Source organism: Sphaerodactylus townsendi, linkage group LG01 (assembly GCF_021028975.2).
Source record: "Sphaerodactylus townsendi isolate TG3544 linkage group LG01, MPM_Stown_v2.3, whole genome shotgun sequence".
NCBI classification, from domain to species: domain Eukaryota; kingdom Metazoa; phylum Chordata; class Lepidosauria; order Squamata; family Sphaerodactylidae; genus Sphaerodactylus; species Sphaerodactylus townsendi.
Genome location: NC_059425.1, coordinates 77,993,767 through 78,011,855, shown reverse-complemented (window position 1 = coordinate 78,011,855; position 18,089 = coordinate 77,993,767).

The following is an 18,089-nucleotide window of genomic DNA, read 5'->3' as shown; positions in this document are numbered from 1 at the left end:
CTTTATGGGGCTCTGGGGATGCTATTTTTCCAGATTTCTCAGAAATATCATATTTGCAGAAATTTGGGTGGGGGGTCACAAGGTTTTCCCCAATCCATTGATAGACCAAAGAAAAAATGTGCTACAGGCACATTGCACAACAAAAATAAAATAACCAAATTATTCAGAAAATAAATCAATTAATTCAAACTGTTCAACATCTTCTCAAAGCAGCAGGCAGGAACTAAAAAACCAATGCCAGCAGGCCATAATCCAAAGGACGAACCAATTAAAGCACCAGAAACTCAGAGGGAGGAATGAAGGCTGAAGCCAAGCTTTGCACACTGAAGTCTCCCAAACCTCCGACTAGAATGGGGTCTACTGGAACCAGGTCTCCTATTCATGCTCTGCTATTGAAGAGGTCCTTCATGTGACCATTACTACTAGGAATGGTGAAAAACTCAAGAAAGGTGAGGTTCCTAAAGATAGGTGTTCTGACCCAATGGGAAAGGCCAATTTTGGGTTCACCATCAGCCAGTGAGATAAATGCTAAAGCCCAAGCGCCTTGCTGTGTCCATGTGCATCCGCAACAGTTTGTCCAAGATCCATGGTGACTGCCAGATTGCTACCCTATTGAAGTTGGACAGGAACCCCAGCCAGACCCTCAGGTCATGCCTTATACTCTGTGTGACCTTGTGTCATAATGGGAGGCAGTCACCCATGCTGTAGTTTAGGCAAGCTGAGCACAGAAACACATCCTGCATGCAAAGTTAAGATGGTCGAGGAGCTCCTGCATTTCCTTGTGCATCTGCTGCTTTCAGCCAATTGTATGGGCAACTATGGCTGGCAAAACTGCCAGTGTGTAATCTGGGAGGTGGGAGGAACCCCATGCCAAGGTATGTAAGGTGTGTCACCGAGCCTTCCATTTTGTCCATGGTCAATGAGACCTCCAAGTCATGAAATGCTGCCAGCTACTTGGCACAGTTGCTGGACCCTGCAGAGCCTGCAAATAGGAAAATGACCAAAAAATGACCTGCAGAGATCCAGTCTGGCGCCATACCAGCCATTTGAGAAATGTGCTAAACCAGTGGTGGGATTCAAAAATTTTAGTAACAGGTTTTGATGGTGGTGGGATTCAAACAGTGGTGTAGCGCCAATGGGGCTGGGCGGGGCACGATGGGGGCATGGCCAGGCATTCTGGGGGCAGGGCATTCCTGGGTGGGGTTGTGGCAAGGACGCAGGGCGTGCACGCCCCAGGTGCAGTTCCCCTTCGCCCCACCTCTCGATTCAAATAATGACTGTTTAAAGTATTTAAAAAGCAATATACTGAAAGGTAGTGTATCATTTCTTTTTTATATAATCATATTGATTGATTTTAAATAATAACATAAGTTAGGAGAGAAACCAAAAACTGTTTACAATTGTTAACATATTACAAACATATCTAATTGTCTATCTCTCTAAACCCCCCAACTAAAACATCCTATATTGCCTCCCTCCTTCCCATATTTTCCTCCCTCCCTATTTTCTACTTTCCCTTCAGATTCCTATAACTATTTTATCTATTCCACTTGAAAGAAAACTAACAGAGGGAGAGATCCAAAATCCTTAATCTAAAAGAGTAGTTTAAACCCCTCTCTTCCCAATATAAATTTCAAGGGAAAAAAAGAAAATGAAAAATCTTTACCTATAATACTTTCCCAACCTTTATACCAATGAACAAAAAAATATATAGAATTACTAAATATTGTATTATTTCATACAGTTCATACACACGTGGGGGGCAGGGGGGCCGCAGGGGGCCCTGGGAGTGATTTTGCATCTCCCATTTGACGAGATTTGTTGTACCCAGGAACAGAGATTACCCCCTTGTCCCTAGTGGAGTTAATCATTAATAACCGGTTCTCTGAACTGAGAAAATTTTAGTAACCGGTTCTACCGAATAGGTGCTAATAGACTGCATCCCACCTCTGTGCTAAACTTCTTGAATGAGGTGCATGCAACCAAGCAATCCATGGACATGGATTTGTCCACAAACCAATTGCCTTCCTACTTAAAATCCAAAAGTCAGAAATCGTCAAGATGTACCACTAAAAGCTGAAATGTAGACTGCATAGCACATTTTGCTGTAAGAGCACTGGGACTGCATGATCTAGCAAAGTATATATGGCTTGGTCAAGGGACATGTATCTCGCAGATGTGAATTCAGGAGGGTGACATCCCCACTCCTTGTTTTCCATCATTTTAGAGAAATTTTGAAAGGCATTTGAGAGTTTTGCAGCGTTTTGCTTATTGCTGGTTTTATTGTGTTAGTTTTATCACAAGATTTTTTAAAAATGCTTTTATATCAATTTCATAGTAAGGTAGAGGGGGCACAAGCTTTAAATCCATCTTGGCTTAAAAACAGACCTTGCTGGGAATGGGTGCGGAAAAGTGTTTTCAATTATTAGAGAAAAACATTACACCTTTTATGTGAAATTAAAGTTGTTGATAGATCTCAGATCCTGAATCAATTATTTTCTCACATACTAGGAGTTCTGATCATTGATCTTTCATTTCTCCTCTGTGTGCATGTATTTGCTGTTTGACATTGTGAAACTTTAGCATTTGTAACACCCCCCTCCCAATCTGTGCTGTTGTGCCTGCCTGTTGATACATGCAAAGCGTTTCCTCCTGTTATCTTTTGTGATGCAATATTGTTTACTACTGGAAAAAGGTGAACCCCCTTTCTACTCCTCCTCCATTGAAGCCTCTGTGTGTCTCCCAGTTTTCAAAGTAGGTAAATTGCCTATAGTGGTGCTGACAAATCCTAGGCTGATTCCGCATGGGCCAAAAACAGCAGTGTGAAAATGGTGTGAAAATGGTGTAAAAGGGTTTAAAATGGTGTAAAAGGGACTATACTGATTTCACACCACTGTTTTTGGCCCATGCGGAATCAGCCCTAGGCATGTGGGAAATCTCCAGACTGCGCTATCCTCCAAACCAGGATATTATTGGACTTCTGACCACTACCACTTTGCACAGCCATCACATCCTGTCAGTGTGCACAATAAAAAAATATTTTCCCATAAAGCCCCAGTTAATGAAATAATTCATTAAAATGAGGTTTATGCTTTCATAGATCAGTAAACTCCCGAAGCTTGAAATGGTGTAATGACAGATTTTGCAGCAAATGAAAAGCTTGTGCATAGAACTGTGAATTAGAATGTCCCTGGCAGAAGAAACCTGTGCATAAAAAGTCTTTCCAGTTCAATAGGATCAGTGAGGATAGTGATGATGAAAGAAAAGAAGCTACTCTGGTGATTACAATCAACCTGTTCCCAAGAAGTTTACTTTTATGGGCAAATGGTAATGCTACAAAGAACTTATAAATGCTTATAAATTCACTAGGAATGTGCATTCACAAAAGGTCTCATAATAAACTGAAAATGCCTTGTTAGTATGGTTAGCTAATCTGAAGGTAAATATTGGCCCTTTCCACACAACACAGACACACACAGACACACACACAACGTCTAAAACTGGAATATAAAACATTTCCTACAGGAATTCCACACAAGGCCAAATGTTTTAGAAACATTTTATTTCAGCCCAAAATAGTTTTATTGGTAGCTTTTTCCTTGTTTACTCACTTTGGATATAGCCAAATTGCCAGTACATAGCATGGCCTTCATATTTATATGACGCTAGAGGGACTACCAACTTCTATTCATATAACCATTTTCTTGTAATTTTGCATGTGCGCAAAGTGAACATCATAGAACGTTGTGTCTGTTCAGAGTTCTGTTAACAACATGTACTTTTACTTGTGTTGGAGTCTGTGATCGTCAACAGTTGACACTTTGTATAATTGACTATGACACATTGCACAAACAAGTCAGGAGTGATATACTTTCACTTAGCTTAAACTGCAGACTCCTAGAGTGATATGTTGTCTCATACTGTTTTTAGTGACAATTGAAGAAAAGAGAGGGTGATCTATTCTAATTAGAGTGTGGAGTCATTTGCAGATTTTGTGAACAACTACAGCAAAGACAGCAGAATTAACTTTTGAAAGACACCTGAGAATGAGAAAAATAGCAATGTGTATTGCATCCTCATAATGAATTTGACTAGTGATAATAGTTGAGAGGTGTTGCCAATATTGACAGATTGGTGAACATATTAAGAATTTTCAGAACAGGCAGTGGGTGCTATGGGGGAGACCAATCATAAAATGACTGACCAGTCATAAAATGGCCACTGACATCAGCCCGAGGTCTAATCACAAAATATTAGTAGTTTAAAATTCCCACCCCTTGTTCCTGACTAACCTCAATGTGGTACTCACATGGGGAGGTAACCAAGGATATCCTCCGCAGTCTGCACAGTTACGCTGTAGTAAGGGGGAAGGGAAAGCTTCTTAGCTTGCACAGTCCCCTTGGTCCCTTGTTTTCTTAGAAGCCACATAGTATGGTGAGGGGTAGGGAGCAAGGGAGCACAAGCATTGCTTGGATTAATAGGAACAGGTGTTGGTATGAACCCCTTGAATGAAACTGAGGCTGATTCCGCATGGGTCAAAAACAGCAGTGTGAAAACGGTGTGAAAATGGTGTAAAAGGGTTTAAAACAGTGTAAAAGGGTTTAAACTGTTTTCACACCGTTTTCACACCGCTTTTTTTGGCCCATGCGGAATCAGCCAAAGAGATAATGCATGGGGACTTACTGAGCCAAATGATGCCTATTGGGGGGAAAAGCAATTAATATGGCAAACTAATAGTTTAAAAATAGAAAACATACATTAAAGTAGAATCCACTCAACTACAAATTATATGTGAATGAAAATCATGCTGAGAATGTATGCTGTGAGTCTCTCATCTAAAAAGCCAATATGCAACTTTAATAAGCTATGATATAATACAATTACTTGACCACTTATCGCTTGCACATTATATAGTACTGCCAGAAATTTCTTTAGAAGCAAGCACTGTAGATACAGTTTTATTGAGCCATATACTTTTGTTCCAGAGATTAGGCTTCTTTAAAAACTGATTTAAATAAAATATGCAAAGCTTTTAGAGCCAGCATTTGAAATGTAAAAGAAGAGTGTTTTCAGTTTACTCAATTACTTCAAGTGGAAATCATAAGCTAAGCAATCACTCTGGCTCATTCCGCACATGCAAAATAATGCACTTTCAAACTGCTTTCAGTGCTCTTTGAAGCTGTGCGGAATGGCAAAATCCACTTGCAAACAGTTGTGAAAGTGGTTTGAAAATGCATTATTTTGCGTGTGCGGAAGGGGCCTATGTTATTAGCATGATTTTTCTTTCTAAATATTCAGTAAAGTAGATGGGATGTTATTTTATAACATTACTTTATCACTCAATAATTTTTGTACAACAAAAATATTCAAGAATGTAAATCACGTCTCAAATGTATGCTTTTTAAAAAAAAATTACTTATGAATTTAAATTGAGTGCGATTTCCTCCCATCTATTCAACTTCATATTAAGATCACATTGCATTCTCCATCCATCCACCCTTAAAGGAATAAAATAATCCCTTATGAAAGTTAGGATGGGTAGCAACTATCTTTTCATTTCAGTCCTTCGGTTATCACAGTTCTAGAGCTTAGAGCACTACTTTGCATTTTAATTTTCACAAGCCATTTGATGGTAAGAGCGTCATTAATATATCTAGCTGAAACCTGATATTACTACTATATTATTAAGGTTCAATCACCCCTTCCTATTAATTTTTTTTTAAAAAAAACACTGTTATGGTTCAGTTGGTGGTTTCCTTCTAGGCACAGTTCAAGACCCACTTGGCTCCATGGTATGACAGTTGACAAATTGCTTTTTTTTCTGCTGATATTCTCCAACTAGAATATTGATTACCTATCTCTAAGGGTTCTTGTGAGGACAAATGCTGCATAAAGCTTTTTGCATACAGTGGGGATTTATAAAGACTAAAGAGTAGTCCATCAAACCTTAAACAAATACATTTCCTTTGAAGGTATGAGGACTCAAAATCACTATACTTGGCTTTTATTACTAAATAGAAGTGGCTCTGTGTAGCTTCTAAGACAATAATATATAGTTTCTAGGAAGTTTAAAAATGTGAATAGGAAAAGGATATTCATCATCAACATTATCATAATCCTCTCCTTATGCATATGTATGCTGGATGCCTACAAAGGGGATCTTTTATAAAACTTCTGCATTACTTAATTTCTCAACACACTCTCTACACTGAATGTCCAATATCTATTAGGTAGTAGACTATGATTAAATGGTGTGTGAATTGTGTAGCAATCTAAGATTTTACTGGAAAATTTCCTCATAACTCGAGCTTTGTCAGGAGACCGTGATCTTTATTTCAAAGCACCTTGACATGGGATGGAAACATAGCATGCAACAGTGAGAACTTGTGACTTCACATCCATATATGGTATCCACAGCAAATCTATGAAAGCATTTCTCACAGAACTCGTGGATGAATGTGCAGTAAAGTAAATTAAGTCATGTGACTTTCTCAGTTGGTATACTGCAATTTTATCCTACTGTTTCTCCAGGAGCTAATGGTAGTGTACAAAATTCCGTTGAGGTAGGTTAGTTTGAAAGGGTGTGACTAGCTCAAGGTCTCTTAGTGAGATTCATGACAGAGTAGGGATTTGAACTAATTCTCCTAGCTTTAAGTACTATGGCACTCTAAGCACTCGACTGGCCTGACTCTAAGTACTATGGCGCTCCAAGTCACTCGACTGGCCTGACTTCCCTGCCCTCCCTCTTTCTACCACCCATTTCAACATCTTATAGCAGGGATTTGGCCCTCAGCCTGTTATCCTTATAAGTAAATAAAATCATTAGAATTCTTAGGAAATATAATATTCACAAGAAATGCTCTTGAAATATAGTTGTTTTCATAATTTATATTAACCTGAGATCTCTTCCTTGTTTGGCATTTTTTAAAAGAGGCGAAGTGGGTCTTTGGCATGTGTATTCACAACATAGGCTCACTAAATTGTTTATAACAACGAATTGTCATGGGGTGGGGGAAGAGATGCTTAGGAGGAATAATCAAATATGGCCTGATACACAGGAATATGTCACTGCTCCCAGCTGTCCCTCCCTCAAAATATCCATACATCCTGTTGATCTGTGATGAATATTTGTGTGGACTTCAAGACTTGCAATGCAGTGTTGAAGTTCTGATGTACATTTCTACAATTTAATGAGCAATTTTATTTACTCATTTTCTTGGAGCGGTAGTAGCACCAAGCCTTTATTGGTATATAAGACAATGCAGGTAAAATACAGAGGGAAAAAAACGGAAACCAGATTTAAAACAATCCCCAAAGAGAATGATAACAAAGAATCTCTTAATAACAGAGTGACACAACAAAATTAAAAAACAGAACTATCCTTTAGGGTGTATAATTTCTAGTAAAAACTTGGCCACCAATTCACAAACTACAAGATCAGGGTTATTTAGCAAGTATAAGATCTTTTGAGTATCTGAAATCCTGCCATAGTTTAAGGGAAGAACATTTGCATATTTCCCCTAATTCCCCCATATTTAGTGCAATAGAAGAGTGAATGGGTTAAAGTTTCCAGTTGATTAGAGTTACAGGAGCAGAATCTCTTTGCATCCTCTATTTTTTAAAATCTACCATATAGCAGCGCTGAAGGTAGAACATTGAACCTCGCCAATGATATAGCTGTCCTAAGGCTAGGGTTCAGTATTATGCATATATAATCTGCTATGCATCCCCATTTAAATGGTATCAAGGAGCTAAGGGGACTCATTTTATTGGTTGACATGCAGTAAAGCCCATTGTGGGGGAAAATGCAATGGGCTGTAGAAAGGGGGTGGGGCAAGCAAGCATTTTACTCTGCAATGGGCTTTACTGTTGCTTCACCTGCTCTCTCTCCCGCCCCTGCAATGTTGGTAAGTCTTGAAAGCAGCTTGGGGGGTGACAGAAGCAGTGGGGAATGGCAGAAGCAGTGGGAGTGGCAGAAGCAGAAGTAGAGGGGGGTAGCAGAAACAGTGGAAGGAAGCAGAAATAGTGGGGGCAGCAGTGACAAGGGCTGAGAGGGGAAGAAAGGGAAGGTTGCTGGCAGGCCCAGTAAGGAGGGTGCTCTCCTGGCAGGTTGGGGAGGTGTTTGGGGTAGGTGGGAAACAGAAGGTCACTGACAGGCCTACTGTGAAGAATGCTCTCCCAATGGGCCGAGTAGGGGTTTGGGAACTGGAAGAGGGTGGGAGGGGAGAGAAAAGGAAGGCTGGTGGCCCTGGAGCCCTATTTGCTGTTTGGAGTGGGGTAGGGTGGATTGGAAAGTCTTGGGGATGGGCGAGGAATGGAGAGTCTAGTTGGATGAGTTCTGTGCACCCATTGGCTGGAGGTTCATTGTTGGACATTCCATCCCCTTAGGGAATTATGTATAAGGATGGTTGTAATGCAGCTGGGCTTTGTGTTGAACTGCACCTCAAATTTTTATCAGTGTAGTGCAAGAAGTGGAGTCTACACAAATATTCATCACAGATCAGCAGGATGTATGGATATCTTGAGGGAGAGGAAGCTGGGAGCAGTGACTTATTCCTGTTTATCAGACCATATTTGATGATTCCTGGGAGAGCCAAGTCAGAAATGTGAAGACATAAAAATGAAGAAATAATTACTTTTTCATCATCCTTTTATTGTGAAAAATTGCTGATAGGACCACTTTTACTAAGATTGCTTACTACTTAGAGGCATCACGGATCTGATAATGTGTACTCCTCAGTCAATTTAGAAAATTAGGGTTTTTTTCCTGCAAATTATCAACAATATGTTTGATGCTACTGTTTTTTTTAATGTAACTTTTATAGATGGAATGCCAAAATATTTTTGACAGTAGAAATGGCACTACAGAAAAAAGAGGCAAATATATACAATATAATCACAATTTAAGTTATTTTTAGGGCACTTTATAGAACATCTTTCATTTCTACCTTCTATAATGTTATTGTCTCATTATAGCAACAGCTAAATCTGAATGCTGCTTCTCATTGCAAATCTATTTATTTGTTTGACAGAGTCCTGAGAAGATGGAAGGTTGTGCATGAATATGGCATCAAGCATAAAATGGACAATCTATTTTTTCACAAATACTTTATTGAAAATTATTAAAATAGGTAAGCTCAATGCTCTTAAATGAAAATTAGATAACAATACTCGTTGAAGCTCATAAACACAATTGTCTGTGGTTTAATGTCTGTGCTTTATATTTTTGATATAGATGCATAGCAGCTATTGATGATGTTGACATATTAAAAAGCTTACTCTGTGGGTTAGAGCATCCATAATTACTGCTTATATTTTCCAAAGTGAACACTGCTTATTTACACTTGTTTGTCTAATGAAATGCTATATTCAAGAATTGAAAATAGATGTCATGAGTCAGCCTTCTGGCCATGAGAGGCCTGTGGAAGAGGAGCCAGAAGCAGTAGAAATAAATCAAACACTGGAAACAGCCAAGGAGGTAAACAGATTACAGCCAGATAAGCCAATGGTGCAAGCATTGTCACAGGAAGAAGGGTCAGCAAGAGCTAACAAATCATTAGTGCAGTGGAGACAGAAAAAGAAACAGGGGCTAAGCAATAAAAGGAAAAGCACCTGCATTGCAGTTTGATATGGCAGAAAATTCTGTGAACTGGAAACATTGGCATCAGAGGAGGACTGAGTACAGCATGAAGTCTTTTCAGGATTCTGGTCTTGTTAGCAAGGGTGTCTTATATAAGCCTTGGCTTGGCTTGACTTGGCTCTGCCTGAGTGCAACAAGTATGACTTCCTCAAAATCACTGTGTGCTTGCTAGTCACTACCTTCAGTTCATGCCTTACCTCTGCTTTACCGATGCCACCTGCTCTGACCTTTGACTCTGGATGGACTCAATCAGCACAACGGAGTCACTGGCGGTTTCAGCACAGGCTGAAAGCAACGGCTTCAGCCAGGGCATAACGAGGCAAACTGTAGCCCTGGGCAAAACCTGAGTTGGATGCCCCCCCACCGGGTGGCCACTCCACTACGACCAAATTTTTTTTGCACCAAGACATTGGTACCTGCAGGGGGTGCATTTTTAGACATATCAGCACCAAAATTTCAGTGTATCATCAGGAGACTGTCCTTATGCTACCCCCCAGGTTTGGTGAGGTTTGGTTCAAGGAGCCCAAGGGGGTGCCCCCATTGTTTCCAATGGAAGCTAATAGGAGATGGGGGCTACAGTTTTGAGGGTCCATAACTTTGACCCCCCTGAACCGAACTGCAACCAAACCTGGGGGGTTTCATCAGGGAAGTCTCCTGATGAGACCCTGAAAGTTTTGAGACTGTGCCTTCAGAAATGTGCCCCCCCCAGCCTGCAACCCCCATTGACAGCAATACAGAAAATTCAATGCAGAACAAAGATTCTTGGGTAAATCTCTGGGATGTTCCAGCAGGGGGCGCATTTTTGGATGTATTGGCACCAAAATTTCAGGGTATAATTTGGAAACTGTCCTGATGGGACCCCCCAAGTTTGGTGCAGTTTGGTCTAGGGCAGGGGTAGGGAACCTGCGGCTCTCCAGATGTTCAGGAACTACAATTCCCATCAACCCCCACCAGCATGGCCAATTGGCCATGCTGACAGAGGCTGATGGGAATTGTAGTTCCTGAACATCTGGAGAGCTGCAGGTTCCCTACCCCTGGTCTAGGGGGTCCAAAGCTATGGACCCTCAAAGGGGATGCCCCATCCCCCATTCTTTGCTAAGGAGATGGGGCTACCCTTTTGAGGGTCCATGACTTTGGACCACATGAACCAAACTGCACCAAACCTGGGGGTTCTTATCAGGACAGTCTCCAGATGATATCCTGAAATTTTGGTGCTGATACATCTAAAAATGCACCCCCTGCAGGAACATCCCAGAAATTTGCCCAGGAATCTTTGTTCTGCATTGAGGTTTCTGCATTGCTGTCAATGGGGGTTGCAGGCTGGGGGAGGGGCACATTTCTGAAGGCACAGTCTGAAAGCTTTCATGGTCTCATCAGGAGACTGCCCTAATGATACCCCCCAGGTTTGGTGCAGTTTGGTTCAGGGGGGCTAAAGTTATGGACCCTCAAAACTGTAGCCCCCATCTCCTATTAGCTTCCATTGGAAACAATGGGGGATGGGGGCACCCCCTTTGGGAGTCCATAACTTTGGACTCCCTGAACCACACCTCACCAAAATTGGGGGGTAGCATAAGAACAGTCCTCTGATGATACGCTGAAATTTTGGTACCACTAGCCTAAAAGCTGCTCCCCCTGCCGGCCAAAAATGGAAAACCACTAAAAATACCCAAAAACGAACCCTGCATTTTGATGCCCCCTACAAGGTGGTGCCCTGGGCAGCTGCCCACCTTGCCCAATGGGCATTACACCCCTGGCTTCAGCCCAGTAAAACACCATTTTGGCGGGGACCCTTCACGCAGGCGCCGCTGCCAAATTGATGCAGCAGTGCTCTGTGCCCACCAAAACGGTGTTTTCAAAACTCGCTTGGGGAGCGAGTTTTCCTGCGAATGCTGGCTTCCATCTGCTGCCATGCAAATGGCAGCGGGTGGAAGCTGGTGTTTTCCCCTCCCCTCCCTGGCCCCAAACGCCTCATTACCTTCTGCTGGCAGCCATCACTCTGTCGTTGCTCTGAGGAGGGAAGGGGACACACCCCCTGGCCTCCGGTGCTTCAGCCGTCGCTCTGGCCATGGGGGTGTGTTCCCTTCCCTCCTCAGAGCGATGGAGCAATGGCTGCCAACAGAAGATAAGGAGGCATTTGGGGGCAGAGAGGGGAATATGCGGCTGTGCGGAGCTTGCTCCAACAGCTGTGCATCCCATGGGGCCGTTTGTGCGAACGGCCCCAGAGCCTGCATCGGCATTAATGCCGATGCAGGCTCTCTCCCTTGGCTGTGCAGAAACAGCCACTGAGATGAGAAATTTCTGGAGATTTGGGGGTGGAGTGTGGGGAGGGATCTCACCAGGTCTTTTACCATAGAGTTCATCCTTCAAAACAGTCATTTTATCCAGGGAATCTGTTCTCTTTAGTTCATAGATGTAATTCTGGTAGATCTCCCACCTTTAGGTTGGCTACCATAACTGGAAATCCAACATATGACTACCCCAGAAAAGCAGTTACTTTGCTGCTGGATGCATCACCACACTAAAAGCCAGTTGTTGTCCTTATAAACTTCATTAAAGAAATGGGGAAGGAAGAATTAGTAGCCAGAGGGGGGAAAACCTCCAAGGGGTCTTCCAAAATGAATTTACTATTGCCTAGTGCACTTATTTTATTTATTTATTTATTTATTTTATTTATTATTCTACTTTTATACCGCCCTCCCCCGAAGGACTCAGGGCGGTTTACAACAGTGATAAAACAATAAATATTAAAACAATTTAAAAGCAGCATCCAATTTCTGTATCAATTAAAATAAAGATGGCGTCCCGCTATTAAAACTCCTACAAAGGGAACAGCGGATTGTAGCTGTTTCCGGGCACCCCTATCAGCGGCTGGACTCTCCAAAAGCCCGGCGGAATAACTCAGTCTTACAGGCCCTGTGGAATTCATTAAGGTCCCGCAGGGCCCGGACAGTTGGTGGGAGAGCATTCCACCAGGCAGGGGCCAGGGCCGTAAATGCCCTGGCCCTAGTGGAGGCCAGCCGCATCATAGAGGGGGTGGGGATCACAAGCAGATTGGCCTCTGCCGAACGCAGAGACCGACGTGGGACATATGGGGCCAGACGGTCTCTTAGGTACGAAGGTCCCAGACCGCGTAGGGCCTTAAAGGTTAACACCAACACCTTGAAGACAATCTGGAACTCAACTGGGAGCCAGTGCAAGCGATGCAACATGGGCATGATGTGGTCTCTAAAGGCACCTCCCGTGAGCAGACGTGCCGCTGCATGCTGGACCAGTTTCAATTTCCGGATCAGCCGCAAGGGAAGGCCCGCGTAGAGCGAGTTGCAATAGTCCAGCCTGGAGGTGACCGTTGCATGGATTACAGTGGCCAGGTCCGTCTGGGAGAGGAAGGGGGCCAGCCGCCGGGCCTGTCGAAGATGGAAGAAGGCAACCCAGGTTACATGGGCCACCTGGGTCTCCATTGAAAGAGACGAATCCAGGTGGACCCCCAGGCTGCGGACGGAGGGGGTCGGTGCCAATGAGACCCCCTCCCACACCGGCGGCTGGAAATCCCCCACTCCCCCCCACGGCCTAGCCAGAGAATCTCCGTCTTCGTTGGATTCAGCTTTAACCTGCTCTGCTTCAACCAACCAGCTACCGCCTCCAAACAATGCTGTAGAGCTGCAGGGGCGGTGACCGCTCCCCCCTCCATCGACAGAATGAGCTGGGTGTCATCAGCATATTGGTGGCACACCAGCCCAAAGCTCCATACCAGCTGAGCAAGGGGTCGCATGTAGATATTAAACAACAGCGGGGACAGCAGCGCTCCCTGGGGCACCCCACAATGAAGTGGGCACCGCCGGGAGGCCCAGTCCCCACACCACACTTGCTGACCCCGGTCCCGGAGGAACGAGGCAATCCATTGAAGGACAGTGCCTCGCACTCCGGAAGCGGCCAGGCGGTGGGTCAAAAGGTCATGGTCGACCACATCAAACGCTGCGGTAAGATCCAATAATACCAGCAGCGCCGATCCGCCTCGGTCAAGCTGCATACGGAGCGTATCTGTGACAGCGACGAGAACCGTCTCCGTCCCATGCCCAGCACGGAAGCCGGACTGGAAGGGATCGAAGGCCGATGCGTCCTCCAGAAAACCTTGAAGCTGCTCCAACACCACTCTCTCAATTACCTTCCCCAGAAACGAAAGATTCGAAACGGGGCGGTAATTGGCCGGATCACTAGGATCTAACAGCGGTCTTTTTAAGAGTGGGCGGACCACTGCCTCCTTCAACCCACCCGGAAAAACTCCTTGCTCAAGGGAGCTGTTGATGATATTCAACAGGTGGGGTCGTAACTCCTCTCGGCATGTTTTAATAAGCCAAGAGGGGCACGGATCCAGAGGACAGGTAGTAGGTCTAACAGCAGCCAGGATTCTGTCAACAGCGGCTTCAGAGAGCAGGGAAAACTGGGCCAAGCAAGGGCCAGAAGACGGCAAGGGAGCCTCCAGTTCGCCAATTGTCTCTAAGGTGGCAGGGAGGTCCTGGCGGAGCGACGCGACTTTATCTGCAAAATAGCTCATAAAAGCCTCACAGCTAATAGCCAATTGGTCATTTTTTGAACCCTCAGATATTGAGGTGAGAGACCGAATAATGCGAAACAGTTGTGCTGGGCGAGAGCTAGCAGATGCAAGAGAGGAGGAGAAGAATGCTCTCTTCGCCTCCTTCATCGCCATCTCATAGGCCTTCATAAACGTCCTATAAGATGTTCGCGTGGCCTCATCACGAGACTTCCTCCACACTCGCTCTAGCCGTCTAAGCTCCCGTTTCAAACAGGGTAGCTCCTCGGTATACCATGGAGCTAGCCGAGAACGGGGTCGTAGAGGGCGTCGGGGAGCAACAGCCTCGATGGCATTGGAAAGGCGGGTATTCCAATCCTCCACCAGTCCATCAAGGGTGCCGGTGGGTTCAGGATCCCGCAGAGCAGTCAGGAATCCGGCAGGATCCATAAGTCTCCGCGGGCGAGCATAAATCCGCTCGTCGCCTAGACGGGGGTATTGTGGCATGCGCATCCGAACCTTCAGGGCGTGGTGGTCAGACCATGGCACTCTATCATTGGAGGATATGACCACGTCAACACCTGACCCGAAGATCAGGTCCAGTGTGTGACCAGCTTCATGAGTGGGGCCAGAATTTACCAGGGAGAGACCCAGCGTCGCCATGGATGACACCAGGTCCGCGGCCACCGTACATGAGGCGGTGTCGACATGAATGTTGAAGTCCCCCAAAACAATAAGCTTGGGGAACCGCAGCGCCCAGTCTGCCACCACCTCCAGCAGCCGCAGCAGGCTATCCCCTGGGGCGCTAGGCGTCTGGTACACCAGGAGGATAGCCAATCTCTCCAAAGCCAACCACTCCAAGCCGACACACTCCATGCCAGTGATCTCCGGGACAGGGATCGCCCTAAAAGGGATGGAATCATGGATGAACATTGCCATGCCACCCCCCCGGCCCCGTGTTCGTGATCGGTGGAGACACGCGAAACCTGGTGGTGCGACCTCGCCCAAGGCGACGGTCTCACCCTCTCGCACCCAGGTTTCGGTGATACAAGCCAGGTCCATCTGCTGAACTCCGAGAAAATCTTGGAGAACTGAGGTCTTATTATTTATGGACCTGGAATTGATCAACACCAAGGACGAAGCAGGGTACTTCTGAACCCAACCACCTTCGTCCCGTGGGATAGGTCGGAGGTCAGAAGGTGTGCGAGCATAGCCATATCTCACCCACCTTCTCTCATGCGGCCTCCGCCTACCGTCATACAAGCCCCGTCCCATCAAAACTGGGATCCCCAACCCCAAAAGGGGTGCCCCCATTCCCGCCGTTCCCTCTAAAACAACCCCGGCGAAAACTCTCCACTTTGGGTGGACTCGGCTCGCCACTAACTAACCTTCACCTAATCACTAATTCTTACAACAAGCAGGCCTCAATTTTACAGTCTACCCATTAACTAATCCTAGCTATACTGCTAATACCCTCCCATTAGATCTATCTAATTATTAAATCATTAGATCTATTAAAAATTTTTAAATTATTTAAATATGTGCATATGTATATACATACATATGCATACACCACAACAGGCGGGAAAGAGTAGCAAACTCCACAGTGCGATACAATACAGACCCCCAGAATGTCCAGTAATGTTTTTGTTATGCACTAGAATATTATTAAAAAGTCTGGCTCTCAAAGGAGACAGATGCATCCAGACGCCCCCTAATGGCCTTAGACTGTCACTCAGCTGGAGTTCATCGAGAGCATCTGTGCTCAAAGATTCTTCAGCCAACGATGGTATGTGCAGTTGCATAGGCTTCTTCTGCCGTTCAAAAAACCCAAGCGGTTCAGTGTCCGTTCGTATTGCCAGGAGGTCCCAATCAGGGCTACCTGGTCTGGGCAGCTCCGGCCTGGACGACACGTCCCCACTTCCACCGCCGCCGCGGGGTCGATTTCCCAGAGGCCGCCTACCGCATCGCCCGCCGCCGCCTCCACTAGATGTAATTTGGCCGGTTCCTCCCCAACACAGAACTCCTGGTCTGGTTCTCCACGCCACCTCAGCTCTTCAACTAAAAATGCCCAAGTCCGTGTCTGCGCCCAGTACAGGGAGATTTCTGCCACCAAGCTCCCTAAGGGGGTTTCTGTCACCAACCCCCTACTGTGAGTCTTACTAGTAAGGAGACTGGGCGCAGCTGTTGATGTCCAGGAGGGCCGTTGAAGCAGAGGCGCCGGCGTCACCTGGAAGAGAGGCGCCGGCGTCGGCTGGGAGAGAGGCCGGGAGAAAGGCCCGAAGGAGGGCTGCCGAAGCAGAAGCGCTGGCGTCAGCTGGAGGAGAGGCGCCGGCGCCGGCCGGGAGAGAGGCCGGGGCCGCAGCAGGTGAGAGGCAGGCGGCTCGAAGGAGGGCCGCCGAAGCGGAAGCGCCGGCGCCAGCCGGAGGAGAGGCGCCGGCGCCGGCCGGGAGAAAGGCCGGGGCCGCAGCACGCGAGAGGCAGGAGGCTCGAAGGAGGGCCGTCAAAGCAGAAGCACCAGCGTCAGCTGGAAGAGAGGCGTCGGCCGGGAGAGCTCCGGCCTGGACGACTCCGTCCCAACTTCCACCGCCGCCGCGGGGTCGATTTCCCAGAGGCCGCCTACCGCATTGCCCGCTGCCGCCTCCGCTAGATGTAATTTGGCCGGTTCCTCCCCAACACAGAACTCCTGGTCTGGTTCTCCACGCCACCTCAGCTCTTCAACTAAAAATGCCCAAGTCCATTTCTGCGCCCAGTACAGGGAGATTTCTGCCACCAAGCTCCCTTAGGGGGTTTCTGCCACCAACCCCCTACTGTGAGTCTTACTAGTAGGAGACTGGGCGCAGCCGTTGATGTCCAGGAGGGCCATTGGAGCAGAGGCGCCTTAATGTCAACTTAATTCTCATTCACCCTATATATCTGAGGCACTGTATTGTGTCAGTCACAATTTTAAACAAGGCTCAAAAGCAGTGCTGGTTCCTGTCACCCAGCCAGAAGAATGCTGGAAAAGCTATGAATTCTCTTTCAGGTCTCCTACCATTTTGTCTCAACTGCGTATACAGGGCCTTCTGCCTACAGGCTTGATGGGAGACAAGGCCAGGTCTATTGGAATTCTCTCATCTTTGCTGCAGCTGCTGCCTCCCAGGTGCTGGTCAGTGATGCCATTTTCTGACATTGAGAGGCCTTCAGCAGAAGTGATGGACTGCACAGGAAGGTGCTGTCTTCCCTGCGGCCCCAGTATGCTTTTCAGGCTCTTGCCTGGGTCCTTCTTCAATGCTGGAATGCTCTGGAGCCAGGTGGTGAGTTGAAGCCCCAATATGATCCTGGAGGCAGCATTGGTGGCCCTGGGTCCAGCATGACCAATCTAGGCATTCATAGCAGTCATGGCTTTGTGTGTACAGTGACAGGCTTGGGCATTGATGGTTGCTTTGGGCTCAGGTGCTGGTCCTGACACTGAGGACAGAAGTGCCAGATCCCAAGTGGCTGGTCTGAATGGTAGCAGAATCTCCTGATCAGGCAAGGATGTTGAGGTAGTTGTTTTGGAGGCCAGGTAAGGGTCCAAACCTGGACAAAGCTTACCATCCCTCAGCACTGTTTTGCGTGCAGCTGAGGATAAAGGAAACTATTGGCTAAGTGTGGAGCCAGGATGAGTTTACCAAATATGCTGATGGACATGCTAGGCTTTTTGTTTTGGAGGACCTCTGTGAGGTTTTTACCTTTTGTGGGCAAAATATTAGGAGCAAAAACTACCAGACCATGGCCACCCAGCCCGTAAAACCCTCAACAGCTAGTTTTTGCCTCTTGCTTTGATTTGCCTGCATAAACTGAACAATCCATACTGGTGTAACTGACCCTTCAACATATACTGAAACATACAATAGAGTTTGGTGAAGCAATCTGCTTTTATGTCAAGGATAGAGATGT